This window comes from Coregonus lavaretus (genome assembly GCF_964263955.1).
Source record: "Coregonus lavaretus genome assembly, contig: HAP1_SCAFFOLD_625, whole genome shotgun sequence".
Classification (NCBI taxonomy): domain Eukaryota; kingdom Metazoa; phylum Chordata; class Actinopteri; order Salmoniformes; family Salmonidae; genus Coregonus; species Coregonus lavaretus.
In genome coordinates, this window is record NW_028161873.1 from 58,196 (window position 1) to 74,612 (window position 16,417).

Genomic DNA, 16,417 nt, shown 5'->3' on the forward strand with positions numbered 1-16,417 from the left:
TTGTTTACCCTGCTGTGATAGCCATGCTGGTTAAGTGTTCCTTGAATTCTAAACAAATCACAGACAGTGTCACCAGCAAAGCACCCCCACACCATAACACCTCCTCCTCCATGCTTTACGGTGGGAACTACACATGCAGAGATCATCCGTTCACCCACACCGCGTCTCACAAAGACACGGCTGTTTGAACCAAAAATCTTTAATTTGGACTCCAGACCAAAGGACAAATTTCCACCAGTCCAATGTACATTTGTCGTGTTTTTTGGCCCAAGCAGGTCTCTTCTTCTTATTGGTGTCCTTTAGTAGTGATTTCTTTGCAGAAATTTGACCATGAAGGCCTGATTCGCACAGTCCCCTCTTAACAGTTGATGTTGAGATGTGTCTGTTACTTGAACTCTGTGAAGCATTTATTTGGTCTGCAACTTCTGAGGCTGGTAACTCTAATGAACTTATCCTCTGCAGCAGAGGTAACTCTGGGTCTTCCATTCCTGTGGCGGTCCTCATGAGAGCCAGTTTCATCATAGCGCTTGATGGTTTTTGCGACTGCACTTGAAGAAACTTTCAAAGTTCTTGAAATGTTCCGTATTGACTGACCTTCATGTCTTAAAGTAATGATGGACTGTCGTTTCTCTTTGCTTATTTGAGCTGTTCTTGCCATAATGTGGACTTGGTCTTTTACCAAATAGGGATATCTTCTGTATTCCCCCCCTACCTTGTCACAACACAACTGATTGGCTCAAACACATTAAGAAGGAAATAAATTAACTTTTAAGAAGGCACACCTGTTATTTGAAATGCATTCCAGGTGACTTCCTCATGACGCTGGTTGAGAGAATGCCAAGAATGTGCAAAGCAGTCATCAAGGCAAAGGGTGGCTATTTGAAGAATCTCAAATTTAAAATATATTTTGATTTGTTTAATACTTTTTTGGTTACTACATGATTCTATATGTGTTATTTCATTGTTTTGATGTCTTCACTATTATTCTACAATGTAAAAAAATTTAAAAATAAAGAAAAACCATTGAATGAGTAGGTGTGTTCAAACTTTTGACTGGCAGTACTAGTCAAATCTTGGCATTCTCTCAACCAGCTTCATAAGGTAGTCACCTGGAATGCACTTCAATTAACAGGCTCTGGTTGGATGACGTCCTCCGGACGTTGTCATAATTACTGTGTAAGTCTATGGAAGGGGGTAAGAACCATTAGCCTCCTAGGTTTTGTATTGAAGTCAATGTACCCAGAGGAGGACGGAAGCTAGCTGTCCTCCGGCTACACCCTGGTGCTACCCTACAGAGTGCTGTTGAGGCTACTGTAGACCTTCATTGTGATTTAATCAATTATTTGGTGACATTAATATATTTAGTATAGTTTGATCTAAAAAGGCTAACTTTTAAAATGTTTTACCATTTTTATGAAGTTCACTGAGGAGGATGGTCCTCCCCTTCCTCCTCTGAGGAGCCTCCACTGATTTAAATGTCATATTCTTATAAAAAATAAAACATTTAGAACTGCTCTTCTTTCATCTGTTTTATTAACCTTCATTAGTCAAATCTGTCACATGTAAATTCCATTCAGTGTAATTGTGTTTATACAGAAGCAGGATTGTTTGGTCAACTATTTGACAAATAAACATTTTACAGACAGGAAAATTTACAAACATGAAAAAACAATAACAACAAGATCAATGAATTCTAAATGAGAACCTTTAACAACAGTGATTCATTCTATTAATTACTATTTTACAATGTCTATCAACTTCAGTGGTGTATAATCATGACTATTTAGATATAATAATAATAATCATCTGTTAACTAGTGACTAGAGAGTTCATATCAATTCTTGTTCCAGTGTGTCTTACTGAACATGACCATGATTACAGTGAAACATCATCTGTTTGGCACAGGGACCACATGACACAGAGACACTGAAGAGGAGTCATCCCAAAGCTGAAACCCTGGATAGAGGGGCTCAGTGAATGTGGTGTAGAATGTGTTCAGGTGGGTCAGTGTGTCAGAGGAGACTCTGTAGAAGGACAGAGTGCCGGCTGGCCAGTCCAGATACACTCCTACTCTGTGGGAGCTGGAGGAGGGGACGTCTATGATAGTGTGATTGTCATTGTGCCAGGCAGTGTAACGGTTGTTAAAGCAGCTCAGACTCCAGGATTTGTCATTCTGTCCAAGCACACAGTCATCATCACCCCCTCCTCTCCTGCTGATTCCTTTATATGTCACTCCTATATCAGCCCCACTCCCACTCCACTCTACCTCCCAGTAACAGTGCCCAATCAGACCCTCTCTACACAGCACCTGTTCACAGTCCTCAAATCTCTCTGGGTGATCAGGATACGGCTGAGCCTCTTCGCTACGTGTCACCTTTCTGTTCTCCTCAGAAAGAGAGAGCTTTATGTTTACTGTGTTTGGGTCCAGTGTGAGATCAAAGGCATCTGATGGAGAAGACCAGGTATATTACAAATCATCTTCATATCACATCAGAATGTTATTGTTTCTAGGTATTAAAGGACCACATCAGAATGTTAATGTTTCTAGGTATTAAAGGGCCACATCAGAATGTTAATGTTTCTAGGTATTAAAGGGCCACATCAGAATGTTAATGTTTCTAGGTATTAAAGGACCACATCAGAATGTTAATGTTTCTAGGTATTAAAGGACCACATCAGAATGTTAATGTTTCTAGGTATTAAAGGGCCACATCAGAATGATAATGTTTCTAGGTATTAAAGGGCCACATCAGAATGTTAATGTTTCTAGGTATTAAAGGGCCACATCAGAATGTTAATGTTTCTAGTTATTAAAGAGCCACATCAGAATGTTAATGTTTCTAGGTATTAAAGGGCCACATCAGAATGTTAATGTTTCTAGGTATTAAAGGGCCACATCAGAATGTTAATGTTTCTAGGTATTAAAGGGCCACATCAGAATGTTAATGTTTCTAGGTATTAAAGGGCCACATCAGAATGTTAATGTTTCTAGTTATTAAAGGGACACATCAGAATGTTAATGTTTCTAGGTATTAAAGGGCCACATCAGAATGTTAATGTTTCTAGTTATTAAAGGACCAAGGAAAGGTTAAGACTTGCTGAATGATGATATGTTATACTGTATGGTCACACAAACACACAGCAAAACATAACCCCAGAGTGAAGTCCTATCAGTGTAACCACACATCCATAGCTCACTTATCAAGCAAGCTCTGAAAAATGATTCCATTATTTTCTAACCCCTTACTATAAAAAAGACTGAGTAATAACAAGCTAATTATTCCCAGCAGTTAACACTCACATTTTCTAGGCCAAGGTTTGATTGTGTTCACTCCACCAGGTTTCACACTGTAGGAGGAGCAGAAGAACAGACAGTTAGTAAATGGAAATCTCTCTCACTAACCTGATAACTATCATTTATCATACTGTAACTAGCCTGATAACTATCAATTATCCTAACTAACCTGATTGTTATCAATAATCCTAACTAACCTGATAACTATCAATAATCATACATAACCTGATAACTAACCTGATAACTATCAATTATCATAACTAACCAGATAACTATCAATTATCATAACTAACCTGATAACTATCAATTATCATAACTAACCTGATAATTATCAAAACTAACCCAAACTCAGAAACATTTCTTCCAGTATTGTGTTGACGCTGTGATTACAGCTTGCAAGGAATGACTTCATCAAATCATGAACAAACTGCTCTATGCCGGTGCCTCCTTGCCAACTCTGCCTGGGTCTCTGAGAAACTGTTATAAGGCCGATCCGAGAGTTCAGGCAGGTGATTGAGGAGAGCTGGTGCTTTGATGAACGTTGGGTTCCATAGCCTACAAGTATCTGTATTGCACTCACTCTAACGGGGGCAGGTTGTCGTTCGCTGCTGGGTAGGGCTGCCGGCGACAAAGACAGGTAGTGAGGGGGAATTTGGGGAACCAGATGAGATGGTTGTGTTCCAAGGGGTGCTCATCCTGTCCCCTACACCTTTGGAATATAACAGGCTGCTTGTTGTAGCACGTTATTTTGCCTCCAACTGAAATAACTAGCCTGAACTAGAGCACAGCTGTTGCTGCATTATTAGGGTGGTCTTATCGTGTTCTTCTGGATTCTAAGTAATGAACCTGAATCTGTGTCCCCTTCAGGCCACTGTAGTTTATTCACCTGCAACTTGCCATGCCAGCCGGCTCAGCAATGGGGCACATGCTCAGACTGATCAGGAAGTTTAGTGTTTTTAAATGTTCTGTCTTATGTCCCATTTTGTTGCAGACTGTATCTTAAAGTGGGCTGGGTCCTATATGACTGTATCACTATATGATGTGCATCTTTGACCATGTGTATTGGGCTAATGTTCCCTGTTAGCAGGAATTCACGTTTGCAGAGTATCACTTTTGTGCAGTGTGTCACCTTCTAGTGCGTAATGACGCTCAAAGCCTTTCATTATAACACAGAGCTTGTTTATTCCTACTGATGCTCAGGTTGAATCACATAGCCTACTGATGCTCAGGTTGAATCACATAGCCTACTGATGCTCAGGTTGAATCACATAGCCTACTGATGCTCAGGTTGAATCACATAGCCTACTGATGCTCAGGTTGAATCACATAGCCTACTGATGCTCAGGTTGAATCACATAGCCTACTGATGCTCAGGTTGAATCACATAGCCTACTGATGCTCAGGTTGAATCACATAACCTACTGATGCTCAGGTTGAATCACATAGCCTACTGATGCTCAGGTTGAATCACATTGCCTACTGATGCTCAGGTTGAATCACATAGCCTACTGATGCTCAGGTTGAATCACATAGCCTACTGATGCTCAGGTTGAATCACATAGCCTACTGATGCTCAGGTTGAATCACATAGCCTACTAATGCTCAGGTTGAATCACATAGCCTAATGATGCTCAGGTTGAATCACATAGCCTACTGATGCTCAGGTTGAATCACATAGCCTACTGATGCTCAGGTTGAATCACATAGCCTACTGATGCTCAGGTTGAATCACATAGCCTACTGATGCTCAGGCTGAATCACATAGCCTAATGATGCTCAGGTTGAATCACATAGCCTACTGATTCTCAGGTTGAATCACATAGCCTACTGATGCTCAGGTTGAATCACATAGCCTACTGATGCTCAGGTTGAATCACATAGCCTACTGATGCTCAGGTTGAATCACATAGCCTACTGATGCTCAGGTTGAATCACATAGCCTACTGATGCTCAGGTTGAATCACATAGCCTAATGATGCTCAGGTTGAATCACATAGCCTACTGATTCTCAGGTTGAATCACATAGCCTACTGATGCTCAGGTTGAATCACATAGCCTACTGATGCTCAGGTTGAATCACATAGCCTACTGATGCTCAGGTTGAATCACATAGCCTACTGATGCTCAGGTTGAATCACATAGCCTACTGATGCTCAGGTTGAATCACATAGCCTACTGATGCTCAGGTTGAATCACATAGCCTACTGATGCTCAGGTTGAATCACATAGCCTACTGATGCTCAGGTTGAATCACATAGCCTAATGATGCTCAGGTTGAATCACATAGCCTACTGATTCTCAGGTTGAATCACATAGCCTACTGATGCTCAGGTTGAATCACATAGCCTACTGATGCTCAGGTTGAATCACATAGCCTACTGATGCTCAGGTTGAATCACATAGCCTACTGATGCTCAGGTTGAGTCATAGACTACATCCATTTTGTAGGCCACCTCACATCTTATCCTATGAACTTGATTGTAATAAAGTATTACAATGTTTTCCTCAGGTGGTTGTGTGTTGATGTGTTCAGACCTCTGACGCCGGCCCATACTGGTTAATGCAAAGATGGTGGTAGCGCTATGCTACTCTGATCAATCCAGTCCTTGTCCCTCCACTCAGGTGGTCTACTGTGATCAATCCAGTCCTTGTCCCTCCACTCAGGTGGTCTACTGTGATCAATCCAGTCCTTGTCCCTCCACTCAGGTGGTCTCAAGCTCTATTACAGTAAGTCAATCATCAACACAGATTGACACAAACCCTCTACATACTTGAGTTTCTCCAGTCTGCAGTGTGGATCCTCCAGTCCAGCAGAGAGCAGTCTGACTCCTGAGTCTCCTGGGTGATTGTATCTCAGGTCCAGCTCTCTCAGGTGTGAGGGGTTTGACCTCAGAGCTGAGACCAGAGAAACACAGCCTTCCTCTTCGACTGCACAGAGCGACAACCTGCAGAGAGTTAAACATGATTTCAAAATCACACTGCTCAGAGGCGACCCTTCATTCAGGGCAGGTGGGGCAGAGCTGTTTTGAGCCCCACCAGTTTAGCTTGAAAAAAAGAGCCTGTTTTGCTTGTTATTTTTGCATTAACACGTGTCAGATATCAGTTTGCAAACAATGTAAAAAATAAAAAATAAAAATTGAGTTAATAAAGCCGCATACAAACATGGTCTCTTTTTTGCTTTCTTGAGTAAGGCAGCTCCAAAATGCAGGTGTTTCAGCCTAGCTCTGTGCTTTCTGTGGTGGTGGGGCAGCCAGCGGAAAATACGGAGCGTAGGGGTTGGTAATGTTCTCTAGTTGCGCCGTGATTGGCTCAGTGTTCTGTCACTCATGGAGACTACGTCACCGTAAAATCTAAGGGGAGAGCTCGAAAATTCAAGCTCCTTGGGTGCTCCCATAGAATTACATTAGAAGTGCCCATCCCAGAAGGCTCAAGGTCATTGGCCACAGATAAAATGACGTCAAATCACGTTATATCTACAGTAGCTTTGATTGGACTGATCCTATCAACATCATACTAGGAAGCTAGCAATCATCATCACGAATCAAGTCGACAATCTACTGGCAAATCCTTTTCAAACCTTTTCACATGAAGAGAAATTATGGAGGGAAATTATAGATAAAACGTATCAGTGCTCATCGGCCATTGGACATAAACATTACACAACAAGTTGGAAATCGCAAATTCAACAACGAGTGGTTTGGAAGGAATCAGTGGCTAACTGCAAGCATTGCAAAGTGATCACTAGCCTGCTATACCGTGGAGTGGATGTGTGGTCCAAGTCTGGGTTTAAGGGTCTCTTTTCCAAGCTTAAAAGGATAAACTTTCAACATTGGCCATGCTGTCAATCCAGCATGACTTCTGTCGCTTTCAAAACAACTGGAAACTCGGAACTTGGAAATCTCAGACTTCAGTGAGTTCGAGACAACTGGGAACTCTGAAAAAAACGAGCTCCGACTGGGAAAATACGTTTTGAACGGTCATTCAACTTGTAATTCTTCGGCCTCTTTCTAGAGCTCCGACCTGAAAGTCACTAACGTCATGATTCGACCTTGTTTTTTTCTGAGTTCCCAGTTGTCTTGAAAGCACCATAAATCCAGAGAATGACAGACTTTGATGACAAAGTTTGATGACTAAATTTGCCCACGAAGGACCGCCGCGCCAAGCAAGCCCAAGCAAACGTAGCTACACACATAAATACCAAAGACAATATCAGCATGTGAAGTAGCTAGTTAGCTGTAAAATCGCCTTAACAAACTGCACTATCAATTTAGGGGTCTACAATCTCACCATGTTCAACCTGCAGATCGATGTGCCTCACAGAGTGGAGTCTGACGTTCACAACGGCAGAGATACTTTTGAGGAGATTGGGGAAACTCCATTGGACTCCTGGTAACGCCCATTGGTGTACATTGCCCATGCTACGTCCATGGGCCGCGCGGTGCATTCTGGGCGATTCTGGGACAAGGAGAGCGCTCCTTCAAGGAGTGAATGGGAGGCAATTGAGTGCTAGATAAAAAATAAAAAAACATTAGCACGAATTTCGTCAACAAGGTACAACATTACGAATCTTTTCCGAGTTATGATATAATTGATCTCTTTATATCTGTAATATTGTATTGCTTTGGAATCGTCACATTATGTACTTTCGAGGAAAATAGGCACGTTTCTCGACTCATACCCTGACTTTGAGAAGGGATTGCGCGACGATTAGTTTAGCAACCGCATGACGCTGCATGACAACTTCAATGGGATTGGTCGACAGTCTGCTGGGTGGAGCGTTATACTCTCCGACGTGCATTGGCCAATGTGATTCCTATCTGTTTTCTCTAATATCTCTGGCAACGGCACCATGCAATGCACCCTGGACTGAAGAGGCAGACAAATAGGAGAAATGTGCTAGACAGATGGTTTTATTTGGTTTTATTTCCTGCAGTGTCTATTCATTGTCCAAACGCACGGCCGCTTTCTGGCTTGCTCCTGACTGCTGTAGAGTTTTCACAAATGCCTTAGTATACATCATTCCCAAACATTCAAAATAATTGATTAAAACGTGAAAATGAACATTTCTAAGTGGTCACTTGTCAGAAAATGTTTTAAAAGTATCATATTATTCCCGTGGGTGTATGATGCATTTAATTCAGTTGACTGATTGCCTTATATGAACTGTAACTCAGTAAAATCTTTGAAATTGTTTGCTGTTGCATTTATATTTTTGAGAAAAAGACTGCGAGAGAGTGCTGGCATGTGCATTGATTTAAAGCAACGATATTCAAGTGATAGGCTGTTTTAAAACTCTGCCACTGCAATAAATAAAAATATAAGTATCTTTACAATAAATCATGTGCCCCCCCGAAACCAGATGTAGACGTGTAAATTAGACTCGCATTCTGTCCTTATGTTACCGTAGCAACATTTACATTACATTTAAGTCATTTAGCAGACGCTCTTATCCAGAGCAACTTACAGTTAGTGAATACATTAAAAAAAAAAAAAAATTATACTGGCCCCCCGTGGGAATCGAACCCACAACCCTGGCATTGCAAACGCCATGCTCTATCAACTGAGCTACATCCCTGCCGGCCATTCCCTCCCCTACCCTGGCCAACGCTGGGCCAATTGTGCGCTGCCCATGAGTCTCCCGGTCGCGGCCGGCTGCGACAGAGCCTGGATTCGAACCAGGATCTCTAGTGGCACAGTTAGCACTGTAGATGCAGTGCCTTAGACCGCTGCGCCACTCGGGAGCCCTTTAGGGGGTCAGAATGGAGCCAGGAAATGACTCTGCTATTTTTACATGACAGGGCTGTTATTTTTACATGACAGGGCTGTTATTTTTACAGGACAGGGCTGTTATTTTTACAGGACAGGGCTGTTATTTCTACAGGACAGGGCTGTTATTTTTACATGACAGGGCTGTTATTTTTACATGACAGGACTGTTATTTTTACAGGACAGAGCTGTTATTTTTACAGGACAGGGCTGTTATTTCTACAGGACAGGGCTGTTATTTTTACAGGACAGGGCTGCTATTTTTACATGACAGGCCTTGGTCCCGCCACTAATGTTCCAGACACTGAATTAGAAGGGAGAGAAGTCAGATACCGCCATTATTATAAAATAAGGAAGTGGGCGGAGCGGTCAAGAGGTGAAAACTGGAGACAATGGTGGAGGAACCAAACAGGGAGGGATTAAGCTAAAATGTATGTAAAATGAGTAAGGATGAAACTGTATATAAACTGAGAGCTGAGAGGTGGAAAGTTAGATGCTCTGCAGACCACCTCGGCTCTATTATCTGTGTAATAAAGTCTATCTTAATTCTACAAAAACTCTGAAAGTACTTTTTGTTTCACTGACGACAAATACAATTTTCGACATCAAAGGCACTACTCAGCCCCCTCACATGTCCAGGCTTTCTGATGGCCTCATGGCCACCATCCCACTTCTGTAGCAAACGGCGGGGCAGGGAAGCAAACCCAGGTTGTTGGCGTGAAAGGCAAACACCCGACACATCATGCCATTGGCACTAAGAGGGTTAACCCACTTGGTGGGAATTGTAACGTGGCTCATATACTGAGGATCGTTGCACTATAGTGGAACAAATATGATACAATTACATATTTCATACGAAATGTGAAATGTAGAACTATGATATATTCATATGCTATATGTTTTTGAATTTGACTTACCCAATCCCAGTTAGCGCCTGTCCCAGGATTCACTATACTATAATTACACCATACATATAATTTCTCTACACACTTCACAATAATATTACCTTGTAGCCTGAATTCACTACCAGAACATGTCAAATCATTGAAATGTTTCCCATTCTGCTCAGAGAGCCACTTCCTGATGACGAGCGGTCTGTATCTATGTTCTAGGTGCAGTTGATCTCCCGTTCTGCTCAGAGAGCCACTTCCTGATGACGAGCGGTCTGTTTCTATGTTCTAGGTGCAGTTGATCTCCCGTTCTGCTCAGAGAGCAACTTGTATTTGCCACATGCGCCGAATACAACAGGTGTAGACATTACAGTGAAATGCTTACTTACAAGCCCTTAACCAACAATGCAGTTTTTGAGTAGTATGAGAAATCACCCTGGATCATTATTAAACCCCATAGTATTTCATACAGTAATGTTGATCAGTAGTATGAGAAATCACCCTGGATCATTATTAAACCCCATAGTATTTCATACAGTAATGTTGATCAGTAGTATTAGAAATCACCCTGGATCATTATTAAACCCCATAGTATTTCATACAGTAATGATGATCAGTAGTATTAGAAATCACCCTGGATCAATATTAAACCCCATAGTATTTCATACAGTAATGATGATCAGTAGTATCAGAAATCACCCTGGATCATTATTAAACCCCATAGTATTTCATACAGTAATGTTGATCAGTAGTATGAGAAATCACCCTGGATCATTATTAAACCCCATAGTATTTCATACAGTAATGATGATCAGTAGTATCAGAAATCACCCTGCATCATTCATCATGTCAGACATTTCCCTCTATTTCTCCCCACATGGAACTGCTGATGTAAAAGGGCTTCATAAATAAATGATTGATATAACTTCCAGAATTACAGTGTGATAAAAAGACTCACACACCATTTAGGAGACACACACTTCCTTGATTAAACATATACTTACTAGAGTTTACAGGATATCCTGCTCTGTCCTCTCTTCAGTTTAGAGTTTATATGATATCCTGCTCTGTCCTCTCTCCAGTATAGAGTTTACAGGATATCCTGCTCTGTCCTCTCTCCAGTTTAGAATTTATAGAATATCCTGCTCTGTCCTCTCTCCAGTTTAGAGTTTATAGGATATCCTGCTCTGTCCTCTCTCCAGTTTAGAGTTTATAGGATATCCTGCTCTGTCCTCTCTCCAGTTTAGAGTTTATAGGATATCTTGCTATGTCCTCTCTCCAGTTTAGAGTTTATAGGATATCCTGCTCTGTCCTCTCTCCAGTTTAGAGTTTATAGGATATCCTGATCTGTCATCTAAAAATATGTAATGGCTGGACAAGAACAAATATACTTTTATATAGGTATGCTTTCTACACACCATGAGGATAAACCATTAACCATGAGGTGTAGCTAACTGTTTTCTTTACTGACAACTGGGGTTAGAGACAGACAGAGACTGAGAGAGACACAGACATCAAATACTCATGATCTTTGACCTTCCACCATTTCAGGCTTTTTTCACAGAAATTGCATGGTAACACTTTACATGGCAGATGATAGGCATTAAAATACATTCATAAAGCCCTTGACCATTTTAAATAATAGTATTTACATTTTCGTCATTTAGCATACGCTCTTATCCAAAGATACTCAAGGGCACATCTACAGTTTTTTAATCTAGTCAGCTCAGGGTTTCGAACCAGCAACCTTTCGGTTACTGGTCCAACACCCTTAACCGCTAGGCTACCTGCCACCAGTGTATGATGGGCATCTTACAACAACTACAGCTGACATTATTGTGGTCATGTTAAGTATTTAGTTTTTTATTGGGATCCCCAAATAGACGTTGCCAAGGCAATCATTTTTTTTATTTAGGCTGCAAAATAAGGATCATACCAGGGATTATTTATGTATGATATTGGTAGAATGTATACATTGGGATAGTAGTAAGGATCCTACCAGGGATTATTTATGTATGATGTTGGTAGAATGTATACATTGGGATAGTAGTAAGGATCCTACCAGGGATTACATTTTACATTTTAGTCATTTAGCAGATGTTCTTATCCAGAGCGACTTACAGTTAGTGCATACATTTTAATTATTTTTTATACTGGAATCGAACCCACAACCCTGGCGTTGCAAACACCATGCTCTACCAACTGAGCTACATCCCTGCCGGCCAATTGTGCGCCGCCCCATGGGTCTCCCAGTCACAGCCTGCTACAACAGAGCCTGGATTCGAACCAGGATCTCTAGTGGCACAGCTAGCACTGCGATGCAGTGCCTTAGACCACTGCGCCACTCGGGGGTATTATTTATGTATGATGTTGGTAGAATGTATACATTGGGTAAATGACTAAGACTCAAGCCTCCCGTCAGTTAAGGAGATTTGTTTCTTTATTGTGTGTTTAGTTGTACCTTTACCTTCCTGTAGTTGGTCATTTGGAAGGGTTCTGTATGGAGGAATGGTCTAAGATCACTCCAACTCAGAAAACATTTTAGAAAAAGGCTCAGTGCCGTTATCCTCGCAAGGGAGGTATTGAAAGGGAGAGCCAATTTTGACCCCTACCTTTTAGAGAAAAAAAGTATTACTTGTTAAACAAAATCTCTTTCTCTGAGCAATTGTATTAGTATAAAATCATTTAATTTAATAATTTGGGACCCCACTGTATACTTCAAAGTTAGAGATATGTTGAAACTGGATCCATCATAATGATTCTACATTTTATAGTATGCCATGGCCTTTACTGGCCAAAGGTTAAACTACTGTTCTGTTAATGCTATACTATGGTGTTGTGCCACTAGACTTTGACCAGATATTATTGCATCCAAAGATCAACTGTACCTAGAACATAGATACAGAGCCACTTGTCATCAGGAAGGTGCTCTCTCAGCAGAACGGAAAATATCTCAATGACTTGACATGTTCTGGTTGTAAATACAGGCTACAAGGTAAGACTCTTCCAAGGGATTATTGTAAAGTGTGTAGGGAAATTAAATATATGGTGTTATTATAGTATAGAGAATGACAGCAAAACACTCAGATCTAACAGTCCATTTCACCTGGGACAGGTACGTGACAGTTCAATCATACAAAATGGCGCTAACTGGGCGTAGGCAAGTCAAATTCAAAAACATATTGTTGTTCATATCTCGTATTATAGGATTCGTATATCGTGGTTATTTTACAATTTGTAAAAATGTTAATGTATCATAGTTCTAAATCATCTTTCAGAATGTCAGAACATTAGTTGTTTTCTAAATTACAATGAGCTCCTACTTCCTGTGTAATTTGGCATGAAACCTGAACATACTTTTCTTAACATTGATATTATGAATTAAATTCAATAATATCATAATAATAGCAGACCTGTTGAACAAAGCAACACACTAGAATGAGTGGAATTATTACAAGAGAAAGTGAGACATTATTATTATTAATATTATATTATTATGTTATTATTATTATTATTATTATTATTATTATTATTATTATTATTATTATTATTATTATTATTATTATTATTATTATTATTATTATTATTATTATTATTATTAGTTCCACTACATGGAGAAAAGGTTAAAAATATCAGTCATGACTACGTGTTGATGTGATTGCATTAAATCACCTGACTGTTTGGACGTGTCTGTTAGTAAATCTTTTATTTCTAAGAGATAATGAATAAAATAGAACAATTGACCTTCAATAATTAGTTGTCACTGTGTTAACCACAACCAACATGTTGGATCTCTGTTTAGGGGTCAGTGAACAAAAATGAGTCTCTCTGGGGAGAGAGAGGAGGGGGGCCCTGCCTCTAAAATGACTCTTTCTAGGGAACATGACACCAAAGCTAAGAGGTGAGATGACAATGTTTTAAAGAATTTATAAGGAGTTTATTTCTAAAACGTTATATCCACAATTGTTTCACGTTTGTTATTTTACATCAGAAATGATTGCTTATGGGTACCTTCATGTGCGTGTAAAATATTGTTCTTCTAAGATTTTAATTAATAGATTTTTGCGTATTTATTTATATTTTTGCAAAACGCTATATAGCTGGAATGAAATGTTTGTATTCTGTATATTTGACTGTGATATGTGGATGTCTCACCAGCACACACACACACACACACACACACACACACACACACACACACACACACACACACACACACACACACCCACATCTTTACCAGTATACACACACATCTTTACCATCATACACACACACATCTATAGAAGTTCTGCATGACACAATCATTTAGCCTACTCTTAGTTATTGTCTAATATGTTGTTGCAGAACCTTATTGTTTTTACTAATTCTGATCGTTGTTACAAGTGGAATTTTGACAATACTACCGTCAAATCAACACACTCTTCACTTCTGTTTAAACCCAAAAGGGTTCTATCGCTTGCTTAATATATGGAACCACTAAAAGTTCTATATACAGTCCCTTTTATAGGGTTCTTTGATCAGAACTCTAGAGGTTCTTCTTCACTGAACCATAATGGTTCCATATAGAACCCTGCATGGTGCCATTTATGAATTATGGCTACTACTATTAAATAGGAATATTATTTGCTCAGAATATAATTTATAGGAAAATAGGAATGGTTGAAAAATCCCAATATTCATTTAAGATTATCCTTAGAAATAGCAGTGCTGGGGATTTGGAAAGCCATAGCCAGTCAATCAACAACAGAATAATACTCTTATGATAAATATGTATCTTTAATTTAGTCTGTGGATACTATGCGACTAGAAATGTTAAACATGCATGTATGACATCACAGCACAGTTGAACAAATATGGCAGGTGGAAATCAAAAGAGGATGTTCTAAGGAGATAGGTGGGTGGGGCTGAGAGTAGCAGAGGGGTGGGATTTAAAAAGATCATGATCGGTAATAGTCAATACTGTAAACACTATAGATGTCTGAGTACTATCTATCCAAAATGTAATGTGTATAATTATTATTATTATTATTATTATTATTATTATTATTATTATTATTATAAAAAAGTAATTACTGTGTATACAAGTATTGTATGGGGGGTAGAATTGATCTTGGTTATATGCAAACACACTGGTAGCCAGGGAGGCATCTCTTTGTTTGAACGATGGCCCACGTCAACTCTGGCTGACTTCTTTACAATACAATACATTACAATACAATACATTACAATACAGTACAACTTTGTCCATTAGTTACAGCAAACAACAAAAACATGTATTCTGCTCCGTTCTTAACCCCCCCAAACAGCAGACCTCACACATACAGTTGAGACCAGCACAGGTTGTGGTCCTCTGTAGCTCAGCTGGTAGAGCACGGCGCTTGTAACGCCAAGGTAGTGGGTTCGTTCCCCGGGACCACCCATACACAAAAATGTATGCACGCATGACTATAAGTCGCTTTGGATAAAAGCGTCTGCCAAATGGCATATTATTATTATTATTAGGTTCAAGCTGCAGTGCAGCGCCCCTGGATGGAGATCTTCTGTTAAATCTGACAATGAATCTTGATGGTTGTAAAGTCGTCTCAAATAAAACTGTGAAGGACCTAGGCGTTACTCTTGACCCTGATCTCTCTTTTGACGAACATATCAAGACTGTTTCAAGGACAGCTTTTTTCCATCTACGTAACATTGCAAAAATCAGAAATTTTCTGTCCAAAAATGATGCAGAAAAATTAATCCATGCATTTGTTACTTCTAGGTTAGACTACTGCAATGCTCTATTTTCCGGCTACCCGGATAAAGCACTAAATAAACTTCAGTTAGTGCTAAATACGGCTGCTAGAATCCTGACTAGAACCAAGAAATTTGATCATATTACTCCAGTGCTAGCTTCCCTACACTGGCTTCCTGTTAAGGCAAGGGCTGATTTCAAGGTTTTACTGTTAACCTATAAAGCGTTACATGGGCTTGCTCCTACCTATCTTTCCGAGTTGGTCCTGCCGTACATACCAATACGTACGCTACGGTCACAAGACGCAGGCCTCCTAATTGTCCCTAGAATTTCTAAGCAAACAGCGGGAGGCAGGGCTTTCTCCTATAGATCTCCATTTTTATGGAACAGTCTGCCTACCCATGTGAGAGACGCAGACTCGGTCTCAACCTTTAAGTCTTTACTGAAGACTTATCTCTTCAGTAGGTCATATGATTGAGTGTAGTCTGGCCCAGGAGTGTGAAGGTGAACGGAAAGGCTGGAGCAACGAACAGCCCTTGCTGTCTCTGCCAGGCCGGTTCCCCTCTCCACTGGGGTTCTCTGCCTCTAACCCTGTTGCAGGGGCTGAGTCACTGGCTTGCTGGTGCTCTTTCATGCCGTCCCTGGGAGGGGTGCGTCACTTGAGTGGGTTGAGTTACTGACGTGATCTTCCTGTCTGGGTTGGCGCCCCCCCCTTGGTTTGTGCTGTGGTGGAGA

General features: G+C 40.4%; 1 long non-coding RNA gene across 1 annotated transcript; it reads left to right on the forward strand.

Moving 5' to 3' along the window:
• Positions 1-13,548: 13,548 nt before the first annotated feature.
• On the forward strand, positions 13,549-15,487 carry LOC311119976. Its single transcript, XR_014612057.1, has 3 exons — positions 13,549-13,852; positions 15,258-15,290; positions 15,454-15,487. It is a non-coding gene; the product is annotated as an uncharacterized lncRNA (long non-coding RNA).
• The last annotated feature ends 930 nt before the right edge of the window (positions 15,488-16,417 follow it).